The following is an 18,174-nucleotide window of genomic DNA, read 5'->3' on the forward strand; positions in this document are numbered from 1 at the left end:
CTTTTGAGAGAGAAAGTGTGTGTCAAGAGAGATAGACCGAGAAAGAGAGAGAGAGATGAGCTTGAGGGAGTGTGCTTTCTTTCTGGTTAGTTCTAGTGTCTTACTCAAGTCTATCCTCTAAAAATGACCAAAACGCCCCTAAGTAAATCCTTAGTCCTTTAATGCCTCTAAAGGCAATCCTGTCTTTTACCACATCCTGCTAACTCCTCGAGTATTCCTATAATTCCCCAATTAACCCCAACATACTTAAAAACCCGCTAAATCACTGCCCGTTACCCGATAATCCCGAACACGTGCTACATTCCCAAAATACCCCTAAGCTCACCCCGAGCCAGGTATTCGACCCATTGTGACTATTCCACTCCCTAGAACTGTCTCGGATCACACATCACAAATATATCTCCACAATATTGTGGTTTCATTCATAATACACACATAATTCATATTTATGCCCTCAACGGGCCAAAATTATAAATATGCCCCTATTAACAAGAATAGGCCCACATGCATATTTAATTCTCCTAAACATGCATTTCTAATCACATAATCATTTAATTCAGGTAATTACATATTAATACACATAAATCAAAATTAACCATGTAATAATATGTTTAAGCTAGTTATTGCCCTCCCGGCACGCTAATCAAGGCACTAAGCCTTATTACCAGATTTTGGGTGATACAGTACATGCCCAGCCAGTCTTCAGGAACCCTTAAACCTAGACGACTTTGATTCCAAGTTGTAACACCCTGGATAACCAAGACCATTACACTGTGTATTTTAAAATAGTGTTGGACTTGTTAATCAAGTCATTTGGATACAAACGTGTAACTAAGGATAATTAATGGATTAGGGTTTAAAGATTTTGATCATAGGAATAGTTGTTTTCATTAAAATGTTTGAGTCTGTACATGGGATCCCAAAAATAAGTGTTTGCAAGGCATGTACAACTTCCAAAAATAATTACAACTTAAGTCGGCCTAAGCAGCAAAATCAAAGTCTTAGCTCTAGTCCTTGTTGATCCCTTGGCCATGGTAGTCGAGTAGCTGCAAATGTACATGCCGCCCCTAAAGCTCTCCAACTCACGGCTGGTCCAACTTCCCATTTCCCTTACCTGCACCATATAACACCCGCGAGCAAGGATCGACAAGAAACTTAAATCAACAGATTCAAATAAGCAACAACATATAAACAATAAACTTAGTAGTAATAACCTAGTCAACAAACACATAATTTAATTTATCAATCAATGAGTTAGACAAGTGTAATCGACACTTCTGAGTATTTAAGTGACGTTCAGGCCCGGCTCTCTTAGGCCGAGCTCTCAGGTCTTATTGTCGACCCTGCCTCTCTGAGGTCAAGCTGCATTCTTCACGCTTGTTTACTACCCTGGCTCCCTTAGGCCGAGCTTTCAGATTTGATATAATTAAACATATAGATTGCATAATACATAACTAGATGCAGCATATACAAGCATGCCCAATCGAGTTATCACATTTATAACCACAGTCATATCCATTTACAGGGGTCCAAGCCCCGACCACGACCAGGGTGCAGATTTCTTACCTCGAGTCCTGAGCAGACAATGTATGGCGATCCCGAGCACGATCCCTATTCTCGATCCCTAGTGGTATAACCTAGTCACAATGCAATAATGGAAACCATCAATCACTTAGACTATTAAAGAGCTTCAAGGTAAATTTCTAGCCTTTGGGATCTCGAATTCTACTAAATTGAGTAGTAGAATCCTTCCCGAGCCTTTAGATTTGAGTTCCTGAGCTTAAAAACCCTATTTGGCCAAAATTTCCTATTTGAGTCGCAGTGCCCCTCAATAGTGTCGCGGCCCTCTACAAGTTAGAGAGCCTCCCAAGTGTATTTACTAGACACGCGCCGCGACACAACCCACCCAACATCGCGATGCTAAGGCAGCTCAGCGAACCCCCCTAGGCCTCTGAGTTCATGCGGACCGCGACTCTCCAAGAATAGCGCCGCGGTGCGACCCCGCGAACTCAAAATTTCCAGCATTTTTCCCCCGAGCCAAATTACCAAAATTCACCCCAAATGTGAACTAAAGCCAGAACTAAACCCCTACACCTCAATGTTACACTCAGGGCAGTACAAACATCTAAAAACTTAACCAAAAACCTCCTAGAAACCAAGAATTCACCAAGAACTTTCAAAACTTACGAAAAAATTCAGAACCTAAACTTCTGATTACCTCTGGTTGAATCGATCCTAGCTGCTCCCTTAAGCTTAGAAGCTTCCAGCTCCACTAAGCTTCAATTTCCCCAGCAATCATTGCCCCAAAATTTAGAGATTTAGTGCTTCCCTTTTCAATTTTCCAAAGTTTCCTCAAAGAGAGAGAGAGCAAACGAGGGAGAGAGAGAGAGAGACTAAGTGTGTTTTGTGTTATCTGATTATTTCTCAAGGTTTCCTAAGTTTATTCCTTGACACCAAAAGGACTAAAGTGCCCATAGACCAAAACCTTACTCTTCAATGCCCCCAATGGCGATACCGTTATTTGCCACATCTCCTGCTAATCCTCAAATAGCACTATAGATCCCCAATTAATCCCGACATACCCAAATAATCACCAAATAACTACCCATTACTCAATAAACCCCGAATACGCACTAAGTTTCCCAAAATACCCTTAGGCTCACCCCGAGTTGGGTATTTGACCCCGTTGTGACTTTTCCGCTAACTTGCTCTCTAGGATCGCCTCGCGCCAAATATCGCAAATATATCCACATAATAATGTGGTCTCGATCACATAACACATATAATTATTGTTGACGCCGTTTTTCGTCAACAGATAAAAGAAGAGAGCACGTAAACAATTAAAGACAATGGCCAAAAGAAATAAATGAATCAAACACACGGTTTTTTACGTGGTTCAGCAGTTAAATCTGCCTAGTCCACGAGTCTCTGTTATTAATCTCAAGATTATCTCTGAATAATTCTTTAGCATGAATTCTCCAGAGTTTTCTCTCAAGGATCAGAATTTCGGTCCTTTACAATGGTGCATGGCTTCTCTATTTATAGAGATGGATGCAGAATACTATCCCACATATTTTGGGTAGTTACTCTTTTGTGAATAAAAATAAATGGCTTTAAATGCCTTTAATCAGATAAAAAAGGAAACGTCCCTGAAGACCAGGGAATGCATAACTGACTAAATAATATCCCACGATTCTTGGGGATTTACATCAATAAATGAGGATTACATCTCATGTTTACAATACTTGTAGATATTCAAAGTGGTTATAGCGTATCTCCAAGGCTTCAGCATCTCGGGTTTCATGTCATTGTACGAGCCACTGACATCTCCCGAGCTAACATTGCTTTCGAGATAGTATATCGAGCTCAAGACCCATGCTCCGAAGTTCCTGAAGATGAAGGTGTTCTCGGAGCTACCTTTCGAGATCGAGATCATTTCGAGGTCACCACATTCGAGACCATATATCATACTTTGCAGGCTCGATTTACAATCCTAGATCATACTCTAATCCTCACGAGACCATTTATTGCAAACTCAGCTTTCGAGGTCATATTTACTATGGCTCGAAATCTGGGTATAACATCTTGCCCCCTCAAAAGTATTTGTTCGAATCCTAAGAGAAGGAAACTTTTGAACTACTTTCCCTGGGAATCGTACCGTCATACGCTCTTGAAAATGGACACGTGCCAGATGGGTATTACTCACTTTAGGTACTTGAGTACCTTGGGAACACGCCCACGATCGTTCATCTGACAACTTTTCGGCGCCATCTTGTCATTGATCCCCATCCGTTCGATCTGTTGAGGATTTTAATCAACGCTCCTGATTAATTTAATTTTCCCACCTATATATACAAGGCCCCCTCTTCGTCTTCTTCTTCACGTTTGTTCACCGTAAGCCAGGAAGGAAAAAACAAGAAAACCAGAGACTTTCTTAAGAAGCTTCTGTCCCGTGCATGTTCTCTCGACCCAAGAAACAAAGGAATCCTGGTCTGTTCGAGTCAGCGAGTTCTTTCTTGCAACCTCTTCTCCAAATGACGATTTTGCTGCAATCACCATCACTGTGTAAGTATGCCATTTTTGTTTTCAGCTTTTTACCCATACTGTTCTTGTTGTGTATGCTAGTTTACGTTCTTAGAATGATACGATAGGAAGTTTTGAACTGATGGGCTTCTATGCCTTCTAGATTTTCATTCTGGATGTTCGTCTCTGGTTTATACCCAGTTTTGTCGTTTGAACGAAGTTTCAACTTTCTGGGTTTTGAAAATTTTAGGCCATGTTTCTTGTACACTAAGTTTTCAGGTAAAAACCCTTATTCTTGACAATTGCACGAAACCCAAAAATGCCCTTTCCTGGCTAACCGCCACCTTTCTTTCCCTTGAATTTCGGGATTTTCAAAAAATCATCCACGCTCCTTTTCTTCCCTGTGGAACACACGCTCTGACTCTTTAGTAAGGGTCTTAATACTTAGTTTCTTGTCCTTAAATCTTCGAGTTCATCCCATCGAGCTCGTGATTCTTGCATGCATGGCCCTCACCATTTTTTCTTTCTCGTTAGATGTCACAGAATCCGGAAAGACGGTGGGGGTCATTACGAGCAATCCCTTACGAGCCCAAATCTCCGAGCCCATAATCGGTCTTTGCCCAGAACCAACGTCGAATTAAAGAATACGAAATCGCACGCGAGCAAGAAGACATTCGAGCCCACTATCGTCGCCAGATAGACGAGGTTATTGAAAAGAAGAGAAGAGTTCTTCGGGAAGCCATCTATCCGGAGCCCAACCCAGGACCTAGGCCAGTTCCCCTCGACCCTGCGTTAAAAGTCACGGTTGCATACCACCCAGGGGAACTCCAGTTTTCCTTAATAGCGGAGCCTTCGTCTTCGCAGCCTAGGAGGGAGATGTTTGAAGCCGAGTTCTACCAGAGCTCAGTTACCACCACTGACCAAATAACTGATCTCTTGGCCCTCCATGGCCTTAGTTCGTTGGACACACTGAAGTGTCGAGCTCCGACTAGGCATGAACGGAGCTGTTTCGCCCCTGGGGGCCGCGATTCCAGTGTAAAATACGCAGCCTGGAGCCAGGAACATATAAGGGCAGGAGCTTTACTGCCCCTGAAGTCCTTTTTCAGAGACTTCATTGATTTCGTTGGGTTGGCTCCATTCCAACTCAACACCAATTCATACAGGGTGCTGTCTGCCCTGAGGTCCTTGTTCCACGAGCTGGGGTGGACAGGGCCTTCACCCCAAGAGATTTTATATCTCTTTTGTTTGAAGAGTAATCCCTCCCGAGCTCGGGGAGGAGATGGTTTCTACTATCTTTCGAGCTACCCCAAAGAGACGAAGATCTTTGAAGATCTTCCGAACCACCCTCCTGACTTCAAGAAGGCTTTTTTCTGGACAGACGGTCTGTCCCCGTCTCGACATCGTTCGTTCAGGCGGATTCGTAAGTATTCTCATTACTTTCTATTTTTGAGCTCGGAATTTTAGCCCTTAAATCCATATTTAGTTGAAGTGTATCTCGCCTTTCAGCTAACTTTCAGCGTCCCACCCCTGACGAGACAATGAAGGGGCACCGAGAGACCTTGCTCCGACTCCCTTACGGCAGGAGATCTCTCTCATTTCTATTACATGAGGACAAGCTACGAGCTTGTGGGTTGTTGGGACAGGGCCAGTCAACCTCTGACTGGTCCAGTAAAAAATATGAACGCTGGGAGGAAGTGCCACTGCCCACAGGCATCCTTCCTCCGAGGAGAGAAAGGAGGGTATCTCTCCCAATTCGCTCGAGAAGTCCGCGGTCGGGGAATGAGGCCAATGATGAAGCCTCGAGTTCGGACTCCGATGGAGGTAAAACCCTTCCTACTTCGCGAATGTGGTCCCCCACTGTATTAAAACACAGGCCCAATAGACTAGTCTCATGCCCACAGGATAGATACCACTTCTACATATGGAGTTGGGTAGATGACTGTGTCCATAGGTTTGATAGTGGGCTCGGGAAATACGACACTATGTACACCACGGACGAGGTGTGGAATGGGATAGCTGTGCAGTATGGGACCAATGATTATAGGGACCTCTCGAGGTTATCACCAACTTATAGGGAAGGCACTCCCCCCGCCTCTTCTGAAGACGGGGGAATTTCATGGTCCCCAAGCTCGAGCTCGGGGGAGAGTCTCAGTTAGGTTTTTTCTTCAACTGGTTTCCATATTTTTTCAAAGTTATTATTATTGTTTAACTCACTGTCATTGTGCAGGTGCCATGAATCCCGACCTCGACGCCGTGCTTTTTAGCGATGGGGGAGCTGGCGCCCAGAAGAGTAAACGCCCGAAGATACCAAAGAGATCCGACCGACCGTCCAAGGTACCTAAACATCGCGAGATGACTCCCACGGCCCAGACCACTGCAAACACCTCCAAGGAACCGACTGCCCAGATTGATGGGTCAGGCCCGACTGCATCCGTCTCGCTGTCTCCCACCAAAACCCGGTTAATAGTTGTTCGGCCCCCGAAGAAGCCTTCTACCTCAACGGTTCAGCTGCCAACGGCTCAAACCCACACTGAGGAGTATGTACTTGATGGTGCCGCTGGGACAGAAGGGGCTGTACTCAGCTCGGACGTTCTTTCTCGGGTAGGTCAAAGCTTTTCTGGCTTTGGCGCCGACCACTGGGATCTCGTGCGCAAGGCCTCAGACTGCAACACTCTTTATGAGAAGAGTATCGAACTCACCGCCGCGGTAGTCTTCTCAACTCTATTTTAAGTATTTATGCCTCAATTCGCAATTCTGATTCGTTTGTGTTTCAGGCCCTTGTTGTTTCAGCACAGCTCAACTATAAACTGACCAACGAGGTGCAAACGAGCTTGTCTCTGGCTCAGAAGTCGAAGGATCTCGAGCTTAAGATGGTTGACGAGCTCAAAGACTCGAAGTCTGAACTTGACAAACTAAAGACCCATCTCGAGGAGCTGGAAAAGTCAAATGCTGAGCTCGAGAAGGCCAATGCCAAGCTCGAAGAGGAGAAATCTGCTACCCTCGACCTCTTGGAGAGCGAGAAGGTCCGCCTCCTGAACGAGTCTAAGGAGCAGAAGGAGAAAGCGGTCGACCAGGCCATGTACAAGCTTTGGGCCGACAATGCCGACCTCGACACCAGCTTCCTGGGTCCTCTCGAAGCCACATATGTTGAGCGGTGGAATGCCCGTCTCGAGGCAAGTGTAGCTGCTCGAGAGGTGGCCCAGCAGGATAGCCATGCTATTCGTCCTGGAGGGTCTGGTGATACTGATGCTGAGAAGGCCAAGGATACTCCTCTTCCTTAAATCCGATCTCGGAGAAATCAGTTATCGGGGCTGCGTCCCCTCATTCTTGTAACTATTCAAATTTGTGCCCATGGGGCTGACACAATTTCTTTAACTATTCCTTTTATATGCTTTACATTTCTTGGCTCGAAATATTTTGCATATTCTTACATTGATGAGCTAGTTATGTTTATTTAATTCATACAAACATAGTTTAGATTTAGGCTCGAAATTCGATGCATTCATGCATAGTTTATTCGAATTATCCGCTTCCAACCTCGTTATTTATCAAGGTCGGACATTACTTTAACCATGAACTGAAAAGTACTTATATGGCGTGTAATATGAATGATTTGGTTATATCTTTTTTTAGTCACTTTTCCTCATCCTCAGTATTTTGGCTCCGAGGTTAAGAGTTCGAAACTATTTTTCTAAGATATTCCAGCCTCGACTTTGACTTATCTCGCAATAGGTTTAGGCTCCCATTTATCATCGATCGATAATTTGGCTGGTTTGTTCCAAACCTGTTGTGTTTGCACATCTGGTTAACTCCAAATATTTAGGTTTTTTAATGGTTCGATTATATCCAACCTATCTAAGCTCGCGTATTTGGTCATGTCCAAATACTTTATGTTTTTGATAATTCGGTTATGTTCGAACTATCTAAGATCGCGTACTTGGTTATATCCAAATACTTTATATTTTAGATAATTCAGTTATGTCCGAATTTATCAAGGTCGGACATTACTTTAACCATGAACTGAAAAGTACTTATATGGCGTGTAATATGAATGATTTGGTTATATCTTTTTTTAGTCACTTTTCCTCATCCTCAGTATTTTGGCTCCGAGGTTAAGAGTTCGAAACTATTTTTCTAAGATATTCCAGCCTCGACTTTGACTTATCTCGCAATAGGTTTAGGCTCCCATTTATCATCGATCGATAATTTGGCTGGTTTGTTCCAAACCTGTTGTGTTTGCACATCTGGTTAACTCCAAATATTTAGGTTTTTTGATGGTTCGGTTATATCCGACCTATCTAAGCTCGCGTATTTGGTCATGTCCAAATACTTTATGTTTTTGATAATTCGGTTATGTTCGAACTATCTAAGATCGCGTACTTGGTTATATCCAAATACTTTATATTTTTGATAATTCGGTTATGTCCGAATTATCTAAGATCGCGTACTTGGTTATATCCAAATACTTTATATATTTTTTATTTTTTAAGCTGGTGGTATGTATACCAATGATGCCCCCTTAATATCCTATGAGTGTGACCATAGGTTATTAAATTAAGAGAGATTGCAAAAATAAAAATAAATTACATGTGAAACAAAGTAGACCTTTTATTTGATGAAATTCAAAAACAAACTAATATAGATAGAAAATCATAGTTACAGGCAACACTTTTCCTATACTATTGATAATAAGGTCTAAGGTGTTTGCCATTCCATGCTCGTGGTATCAGGCTCCCATCTAATCTCGCCAGTTTGTATACGCCAGGTCGGATGAATGATTCTATATGGTACGGTCCTTCCTAGTTTGGCCCAAGCACTCCAGCCACTGGATCTCGGGTTGCTAAGAATACGCGTCTCAATATCAGATCTCCCACTCCGAACTTTCGATCTCGAACCCTTTTATTGAAATATCTTGTGGTTCGTTGCTGGTAAGCAACATTTCTTAGCTGAGCCTCTTCCCTTTTTTCTTCGATCAAGTCTAGGGTTTCTTCGAGCTGAGTGTGGTTTGAATCCTGATTGTAAATTTGAGTTCGAATTGTTGGGATTTTGACCTCGATGGGCAACATTGCCTCGCAGCCGTACGCTAGAGAGAACGGGGTATGTCCCGTCGATGTCCGAGCTGTAGTTCTATATCCCCAAAGGACTTGGGGTAACTCCTCGGGCCATCGTCCCTTTGCCTCCTCCAACTTTTTCTTTAGAGAACTCTTGAGAGTTTTGTTAACGGCCTCGACCTGACCATTCGCCTGAGGGTGAGCCACTGACGAAAAACTCTTTATTATGCCGTTCTTGTTACAAAAGTTGGTGAATAAGTCGCAATCAAACTGGGTTCCGTTATCAGATACAATCTTTCTTGGTACTCCATATCGGCATACAACGTTCTTTACCACGAAATCTAGGATCTTTTTCGAAGTTATGGTCGCCAATGGTTCAGCCTCCGTCCATTTTGTGAAGTAATCAACCGCGACCACAGCATATTTTACTCCTCCTTTGCCAGTTGGGAGTGATCCTATGAGGTCGATGCCCCATACCGCGAAAGGCCATGGGGATGTCAACATGATCAGTTCGGAAGGTGGAGCTCAGGGTATCGTGGCGAATCTCTGGCATTTGTCGCACTTTTTCACGTACTCGAAAGAGTCCGTTTTAATGGTTGGCCAGAAATATCCTTGGCGTATAATCTTCTTGGACAGGCTATGCCCCCCGGTATGGTCTCCGCAGAACCCTTCATGAATTTCTTCAATAATCTTCTTTGCCTCGGGAGGAGTTACACATCTGAGCAACGGCATGGAATACCCTCTTCTGTATAGCTTTCCGTCCAGGATGGTGTAACGAGGAAGTTGATACATTAGTTTCCGAGCCTGATTTCGATCTTTTGGAAGAATTCCATTTTCGAGATAATCAACTATCGGGCTCATCCAGGTCGGCTCTGTCTCGATCATACACACATCTTCCTCGTCTGGCTCAGTAATGCTGGGTGCTGACAGGTGTTCTACGAGTACAACAATCAGCTCCTCATTTTCGGCAGAAGTGGCGAGCCGAGCTAAGGCATCTGCATTTGAGTTTTGTTCTCGGGGAACCTGTTCGATTGCATAAAACTCGAAAAACTCTAATGCGGATTTTGCCTTCTCCAGATAAGCTGCCATTTTTGTGCCACGAGCCTGGTATTCTCCCAAGATTTGATTAACCACGAGCTGGGAGTCGCTGTAGCAATGTATAGCTTTGGCCTTGAGCTCTTTTGCTATTCGTAGTCCCGCAAGTAAAGCCTCGTACTCAGCTTCATTATTCGATGCTTTAAAGCCGAACCTTAAAGCAGAGTGAAATTTGCTCCCTGCAGGAGTGATCAGAATAATTCCTGCCCCTGCTCCATTTTCATTTGACGACCCGTCGACGTAAAGTTTCCACAGCTCGTGGGCCGTGGTTGTTACCTTGTCGTCGGCTATACCGGTGCACTCCACTATAAAATCCGCCAACGCTTGTGCCTTAATGGTCGTTCTCGGATGGTAGGTGATCTCGAACTGTCCGAGCTCAACAGCCCATTTAAGGAGCCGACCAGACGCCTCTGGTTTAGACAAGACTTGCCTTAGTGGTTGATATGTTAGTACATGGATAGGATGTGCCTGAAAGTAAGGGCGGAGCTTGCGAGATGAGTGGATTAGACTGAGGGCGAGCTTCTCCATCAGTGGATATCTTGACTCTGCCCCCAGTAATCTTTTACTGATATAATAGACGGGTTTCTGTACTCTCTCTTCTTCTCGAACAAGCACCGCGCTTATCGCGTGTTCGGTAGTTGAGAGGTATAGGAACAGTACTTCTCCCGTCTCAGGCTTCGATAGGATGGGTGGTTCGGCTAAGTGCTTTTTGAGCTCCTGAAAGGCTAGCTCGCACTCATCTGTCCATTCGAACTTCTTACTTCCTTTCAATAAGTTGAAGAATGGGAGACCGCGGTCCGTTGACTTCGAGATGAACCTGTTCAGAGCTGCCATCCTGCCAGTCAAGCTTTGAACATCTTTATGCTTCCGAGGCGAAGGCATATCGATCAGGGCCTTTATTTTGTCGGGATTAGCCTCGATCCCACGAGAGTTGACAATGAAACCCAGAAATTTTCCTGAAGACACCCCAAAAGTGCACTTCTGAGGATTCAACTTCATGTTGTACTTTCTGAGCACGCCAAAGCACTCTTCGAGGTCATCAACATGGTTCTTGTTAAGTTGAGACTTTACAAGCATGTCATCAACATAAACTTCCATGTTGTTCCCTATTTGCTCTGAGAACATCATGTTTACGAGCCGCTGGTACGTGGCTCCGGCATTCTTGAGTCCGAATGGCATGACATTGTAGCAGTAGAGCCCTTTATCTGTGATGAAGCTCGTATGCTCTTGGTCGGGGGCGTGCATGGGAATCTAGTTATATCCAGAATAGGCATCCATGAACGACATTAGACCATGCCCCGCCGTGGCGTCTACGAGCTGGTCAATTCTCGGCAGTGGAAAACAGTCTTTTGGGCAGGCCTTGTTGAGGTCCGAGTAGTCAATGCACGTTCTCCACGTCCCATTGGGCTTCGGGACCAACACTGGATTGGCCACCCAGTCAGGGTAAAAGGCGTCCCTAATGAAATTATTTGCTTTCAGCCTGTCAACTTCCTCCTTTAGTGCTTTCTTTCTGTCTTCATCCAGCTGTCTTCGCTTTTGCTGCTTCGGGGGAAAGCTTTTGTCTATATTCAATGCGTGGCTCGCTACATTAGGGCTTATTCCCACCATGTCAGAGTGTGACCATGCGAAGACATCCTGGTTTTTCTTCAGAAAGCAAATTAATTGCTATTTTGATTCGTCTTGGAGGTGTTTTCCGACCTTCACCTTCTTTGAGGGATCAGCTTCCTCGAGCTAAACCTCCTCGAGCTCTTCCAAAGGTTGGAGGTCAACTTTTTCCTCAATCCTCGGATCGATCTCCTCATCAATTTCTAAAACTGTCCCATCTTTATTTTGTATGACAACGAGTGCTTGAGCGCTCGTTTGTTTCTTTCCCCTCAAGGAAATGCTGTAGCACTCCCTTCCTGCCAATTGATCTCCTTTTAATGTTCTGACCCCGCTTGGGGTTGGGAACTTAAGGGCCAGATGCCTTACAGATGATACTGCCCCCAGCCCGACCAGGGCGGGTCTCCCGAGTAGTATATTGTAGGCAGATGGTAACTCTACTACCACAAACTCCATTATCTTGGTCACCGAGACTGGATAGTCTCCCAAGGTCACAGGGAGTTCAATGGATCCCATACAGGCAGTTCCTTCTCCAGAAAAGCCGTACAAAGTGGTTGCACAAGCCTTCAGGTCGCGAAGGGAGAGTCCCATTCTCTCTAGTGTTGCTTTATAAAGAATGTTAACCGAGCTCCCATTATCTATGAGAACTCGGCGCACTCTTCTGTTGGCAAGCTGCAAGGTGATGACAAGTGGATCATGATGAGGGAACTGGACATGGGAGGCATCTTCCTCGGTGAAGGTTATAGGCTGAGTTTCAACTCTTTGGCTTTTTGGTGCCCTTGGTTCGGGTTCATAAGGAGACCCGTCCCCTGTCTTCAGCTCATTCACATATCACTTTTGAGCATTTCTACCCCCTCCTGCGAGATGAGGACCTCCCGAGATGGTTATTACGTCCTCTCCATCTATCGGCGGAGGCCTGTCTTCTTCCCGAGATCGGGAGTTATTATTCTGTGTTGCCGGAAGTGCTGCTACTCTCTGGCTTGCAGTAGTCTGTCCAGTACTCTGGTTTTTGACATACTGCCGGAAATAACCTCTCGAGATCAACCCTTCGATCTCGTCCTTCAGCTGTCGGCACTCATCAGTTGTGTGTCCGGTGTCTCTATGAAACCGGCAATACTTACTGGAATCCCTCTTGGACTTTTGATTCCTCATTGGGTCCGGACGCCTGAAGGGGACCTGGTTTTCATTAGCCAGGTATATATTTTCCCGAGACTCGTTGAGCTCGGTGTGTACCTTATATACGGAGTAATACCTTTCTCCTTTCTTTTTCTTTCCTCCTTCAGCGTCAGGGTTATTTCCCTCGCTCTTTTTCCTCTTAGAGGGATTTTCTGAGGTAGGCTGTGAAGCCGCTGGGTCAGCCGAGGTTGAGGCGGAGTTAATGTTTATCATTGTAGTTTCGGTTTGCGAGGTTGCTTTTAGCGTTGACCTCGCCTCCTCTACATTGACAAATCTCTGCGCCCTCTTGTTAAACTCGGTTATTGACCTCACCGGTTTCCCTTGCATGTCATCCCAAAGGGCACTTCCAGGTAACACACCAGCTCGGATGGCCATCAAGTGCCCACTGTCATCCACGTCTCGAGCTCGGGCGACCTCTAGATTAAATCTTGTCAGGTAGCTTTTCAGTGTTTCGCCCGGTTGTTGTCGGACGTTAGTCAAAGTGGATGCTTCGGGTCTGACTCCCATCATAGCCCGAAACTGCTTCTTGAAGTCTCTAGACAATTGATCCCACGAAGTTATAGAGTGTCTCTTGTACTTCTCGAACCAACTCTTGGCAGGTCCGACCAATGATGTCGGAAACAACATGCATCTGAGCTCGTAACCTACATTACTGGCTCTCATAATAGTGTTGAATGTACTCAGGTGGCTACATGGGTCGGATTTTCCTTCAAACGCTGGGACGTGAGGAATCCGGAACCCTTGAGGAAATTGAGTGTTAGAAATATTAGGAGCAAATGGTTCGAGCTCCTCATCAGAGTCCTCGTATCGACCACTCCCTCGTTCATTCTTCAAAAGCCTAAAGGCTTTTTCGAGCTGATCAATCCTTTCTTGAACTGGGTCCTTAGGTGGTGTCTGGAATTGATAGTCATTAATCGTGATCCCAGGCTCGCATCTCCATGAGGGATCTCTACGCCCATTCAGATGATTCCTTAGATCCGGATTTGTCTGATCTCCCTTTCCCCTGCTCTGATTCAGATGATTTCGCAGGTCAGGATGACTTTTGCGATTTCCAGTATTTTTACGACCTCGGTCGTGTTTACTGACGGACCTAGTCTCTCCGGACTCATCACTGGTGAAACTCATTGATTGGTCATTTCGTGGTGGATCCTTTCTACGTCGCCTCGTCTCCGCAGTGCGAGACCGAGACGTCTGACTTCTCTCAGATGGTGCGCCTCTCCGCTCCCGGAACGTCTCCCTGTTTCCTTGTCTTTCCCCTGTACGCCCTTGATCCTGATCTCGATCAGGTTGAGCGTTTCTACGGGGAGGTGAAGGATATCTTATGGGAGACGGAGGGAACCGTATAGGCGACGGTGGTGGCCGCCCTTGCCTCGGCCTAGAGGGTCCAGAATTTGCCCGAGATGGGTCAGTCGCGTTCGGTGCACTACCAGGAACCTGAGTCCGAGCCTCAGCAGGAGCTCGGTTATTCTCAGTTCCTGCAGGCACTTCCACAGGTGGATTAGGCGGGACCCGAGCTCGGGTACTCCTCTGGGGCCTAGAAGGAGCAGATGGCTCTGCTGGTGCTGGAGGTTGTGTCGGCCTCCTTGTGGCAGCATTTTTTCGTGGACGTCCACGGGGCCTCCGGGGAGGAACGTGCACGTCCCTTGGAGGAGGGACTTGGTTTTCGCGTGGAGGCGGGGGCTGAGCCTCCTGCGCCTCTGCGGCTATCCTGGTCAACTCCTCGTTACGTTTGTTGGCTTCTGCCAACAACTGTTTCAGTTGCCGATTCTCCAATTCTACAATAGGGACATAACGCTCAGGATTGTAGTACATGTCCTCATCCCTTGGTTGTGGAGGTGGTCCCCGGGAATCAGAGGACCCACTTCTTTCATCAGCATCCGGGTTCTCCATTGGTTGTTTTCCAGGGCGCCTTGGGTAATTTTCTTCAGGAGTGTTCTGATTGTTTGCAGCCATGAATCTCTCAGGGATGGATGCTTAAGGCTCTCAATGAAAGCACCAAACTGTTGACGCCGTTTTTCGTCAACAGATAAAAGAAGAGAGCACGTAAACAATTAAAGACAATGGCCAAAAGAAATAAACGAATCAAACACACGGTTTTTTACGTGGTTCAGCAGTTAAATCTGCCTAGTCCACGAGTTTCTGTTATTAATCTCAAGATTATCTCTGAACAATTCTTTAGCATGAATTCTCCAGAGTTTTCTCTCAAGGATCAGAATTTCGGTCATTTACAATGGTGCATGGCTTCTCTATTTATAGAGATGGATGCAGAATACTATCCCACATATTTTGGGTAGTTACTCTTTTGTGAATAAAAATAAATGGCTTTAAATGCCTTTAATCAGATAAAAAAGGAAACGTCCCTGAAGACCAGGGAATGCATAACTGACTAAATAATATCCCACGATTCTTGGGGATTTACATCAATAAATGAGGATTACATCTCATGTTTACAATACTTGTAGATATTCAAAGTGGTTATAGCGTATCTCCAAGGCTTCAGCATCTCGGGTTTCATGTCATTGTGCGAGCCACTGACATCTCCCGAGCTAACATTGCTTTCGAGATAGTATATCGAGCTCAAGACCCATGCTCCGAAGTTCCTGAAGATGAAGGTGTTCTCGGAGCTACCTTTCGAGATCGAGATCATTTCGAGGTCACCACATTCGAGACCATATATCATACTTTGCAGGCTCGATTTACAATCCTAGATCATACTCTAATCCTCACGAGACCATTTATTGCGAACTCAGCTTTCGAGGTCATATTTACTATGGCTCGAAATCTGGGTATAACAATTATATTTATACCATCAACAGGTCAAAATTACAAATATGCATTTATTAGCAAAAGCGGGCTCACATGCGTATTTAATATACATAAATATGCATATATATATATTCATATCACCATATAAGTCATGTATACCGCATAATCACATATATATTCAATTAGTTTCACATATAAATCAAATTTTACCCTCCTGACACATTAATCAAAGCACTAAGTCTTATTAGCAAATTTGGGACGTTACAGAATATATATGATTTTAGGAATTTTCACATCTTATATCCTTTGGTCTATTGAAAAAGATTATACTAAGAAAACAAATGATATTTATATCTTAAAAAAATGGTAATATGAAACTGAAAAATAGATCCCAAATAAATAAAGAGTTGAGCTACAACTAAAGATAAAAGATTTAGATATGACTTTATCAATTAAAAAGGCTTTAAATAAGTTGGACTCACTAAAATACATGATGGACGGGTTGTTTGTTTTAAAAAATGTTAAATAAAGTCTAAAAATACATATCGTGTTTTTTTATATATAAAAATTCAATCATTATTAATAATAAGTACACACTTAAAATTCACACAACGATGTTCAATTTTTTTTAAAGTATGACACATTATATTTATGTGTCATTTAAGACATATGTCACATCACTGTATGTATTTTGGGTATGCAAAATAAGTGTTCCTAACAAATATTTAAAAAGGTAAAATTTTAAATAGTTTCCAATCATCACTTTTAATTTATATATTTCAAAGTAATATTTCAAAACTATTGTTTTTAAATTGAAAACCAATTAACCCTTGGAAACTATCAAGATGAAGCTAAAACTAAAAGAATGGCAAAACAAAACACGTTATTATAAACTCAATTACAAACTGTGAGATGATATTTATGGTTATGGGAGGTTGTAGAGGAGGGAGCAATGTGCTTGGAGATATAGACTAAAAACAATGTTCATGGGATTAGAGACCAACAGTGCAATGTCACTAGAATAAAAGAATCGTGGAGCCTGTAAGTACTAGAAAAGAAAGACAAAAAAATAAAATCCAATGAGAAAAAAAGGAATTTGAGAGAAGCAATCAAACAATATTATATGTATGCAAAAGCTTAATATGTTGGTAGAGAACTCTCATTCCAAAGTCAAGTCATAAATTTGCATAATATGTTAGTACCACTAAATCACGATGTCATTTGAGGCAGCACTTACAATTTCAAGAACCAATCAACATTAGCAAGTTTTGGATGTCCATTCATCAAGTACTGACAACAAATCAACATATTCAATTTCTGGATGTCCATTTAACATGCTAAGTAGCTCAAGTTACTAACCCCTACGTAGTCATATTTCTATTCACATTCCAAATTCCAAATTCCAAATAGAAAAGTAGACATATTTCTATTCACCTTCCAAATTCCAAATAGAAAATGTAATTATTTCCGAAAGGAAAATTTGAGTATTTATGCATAGTGTAGGTTTATATATCCAAAAAATATCATCATTTATCAATATTCCAAAATAATGCTACTATTTGTTTGGTTTATAAAAAAATCATTTTCATTTTTTTTAGCCTCCATCTCTCTTCTCTCTCTCTCTTCTCGAGTCACCCTTTGATTTTTTGGAGAGTTGTGGCAGCCACCACAAAATCATCATCACCACCAAATTTCTTTGATAAAACTTCCCCAACTTTGGCATCCTCCTCCTATTTTTTCTTCTCTTTCTTCTTCTCTCTTAAAGTATCCATGGAGACTAAATATAAAATGTCCCATGATATTTTTTTATGATATAAAACTTAAACCCACTAAAAGTTCAATTAAGATACTAATTTATGCATTTCGAATATATCTATGCATGATTTTTTTGTTTTTTTTTTTCAATTTTTTTCACAATTTTTATATCTGAAACATAAAAATTTGCAAAAAACTCGATACACCTTGATGTACCTCGATGCCCAACTTGAGCCCTTAAAAATCATGATTTTCATGGAAAAAAAAAAACATATGCCTCAACACACCTCGATGCCACCTCGACATGCCTCGACACATCTCGATGCAACTCGATGCAATTCATAAAAAGTGCATAACTTTTCACTCGAGTGTTTGTTTTAGGTGATTTTTTTTTATTTAGGTATTTTTTGAGATCTACACGTCTAAGATGTGTACACACACATTTAGGAAGTTGAAAGTTTGTAAACACCCCAATGTTCAAAATAATACCCCCCATATTTTCAAAGTTGGGTATGTTTTCAAGCTTTCAACTTCCCAAATATGTGTGTACACATCTCAGACGTATAGATCACACAAAAAAAATACCCAAATTAAAAAAAAACTACCTCAAGCAGACACCTGAGTGAAAAATTATGTACTTTCTATGAATTACACCGAGGTGTGTCGAGGCATGTCGATGTGGCATCGAGGTGTGTCGAGGCAGATA

The sequence above is a fragment of the Humulus lupulus genome, chromosome 1, assembly GCF_963169125.1.
Source record: "Humulus lupulus chromosome 1, drHumLupu1.1, whole genome shotgun sequence".
NCBI classification, from domain to species: Eukaryota; Viridiplantae; Streptophyta; class Magnoliopsida; order Rosales; family Cannabaceae; genus Humulus; species Humulus lupulus.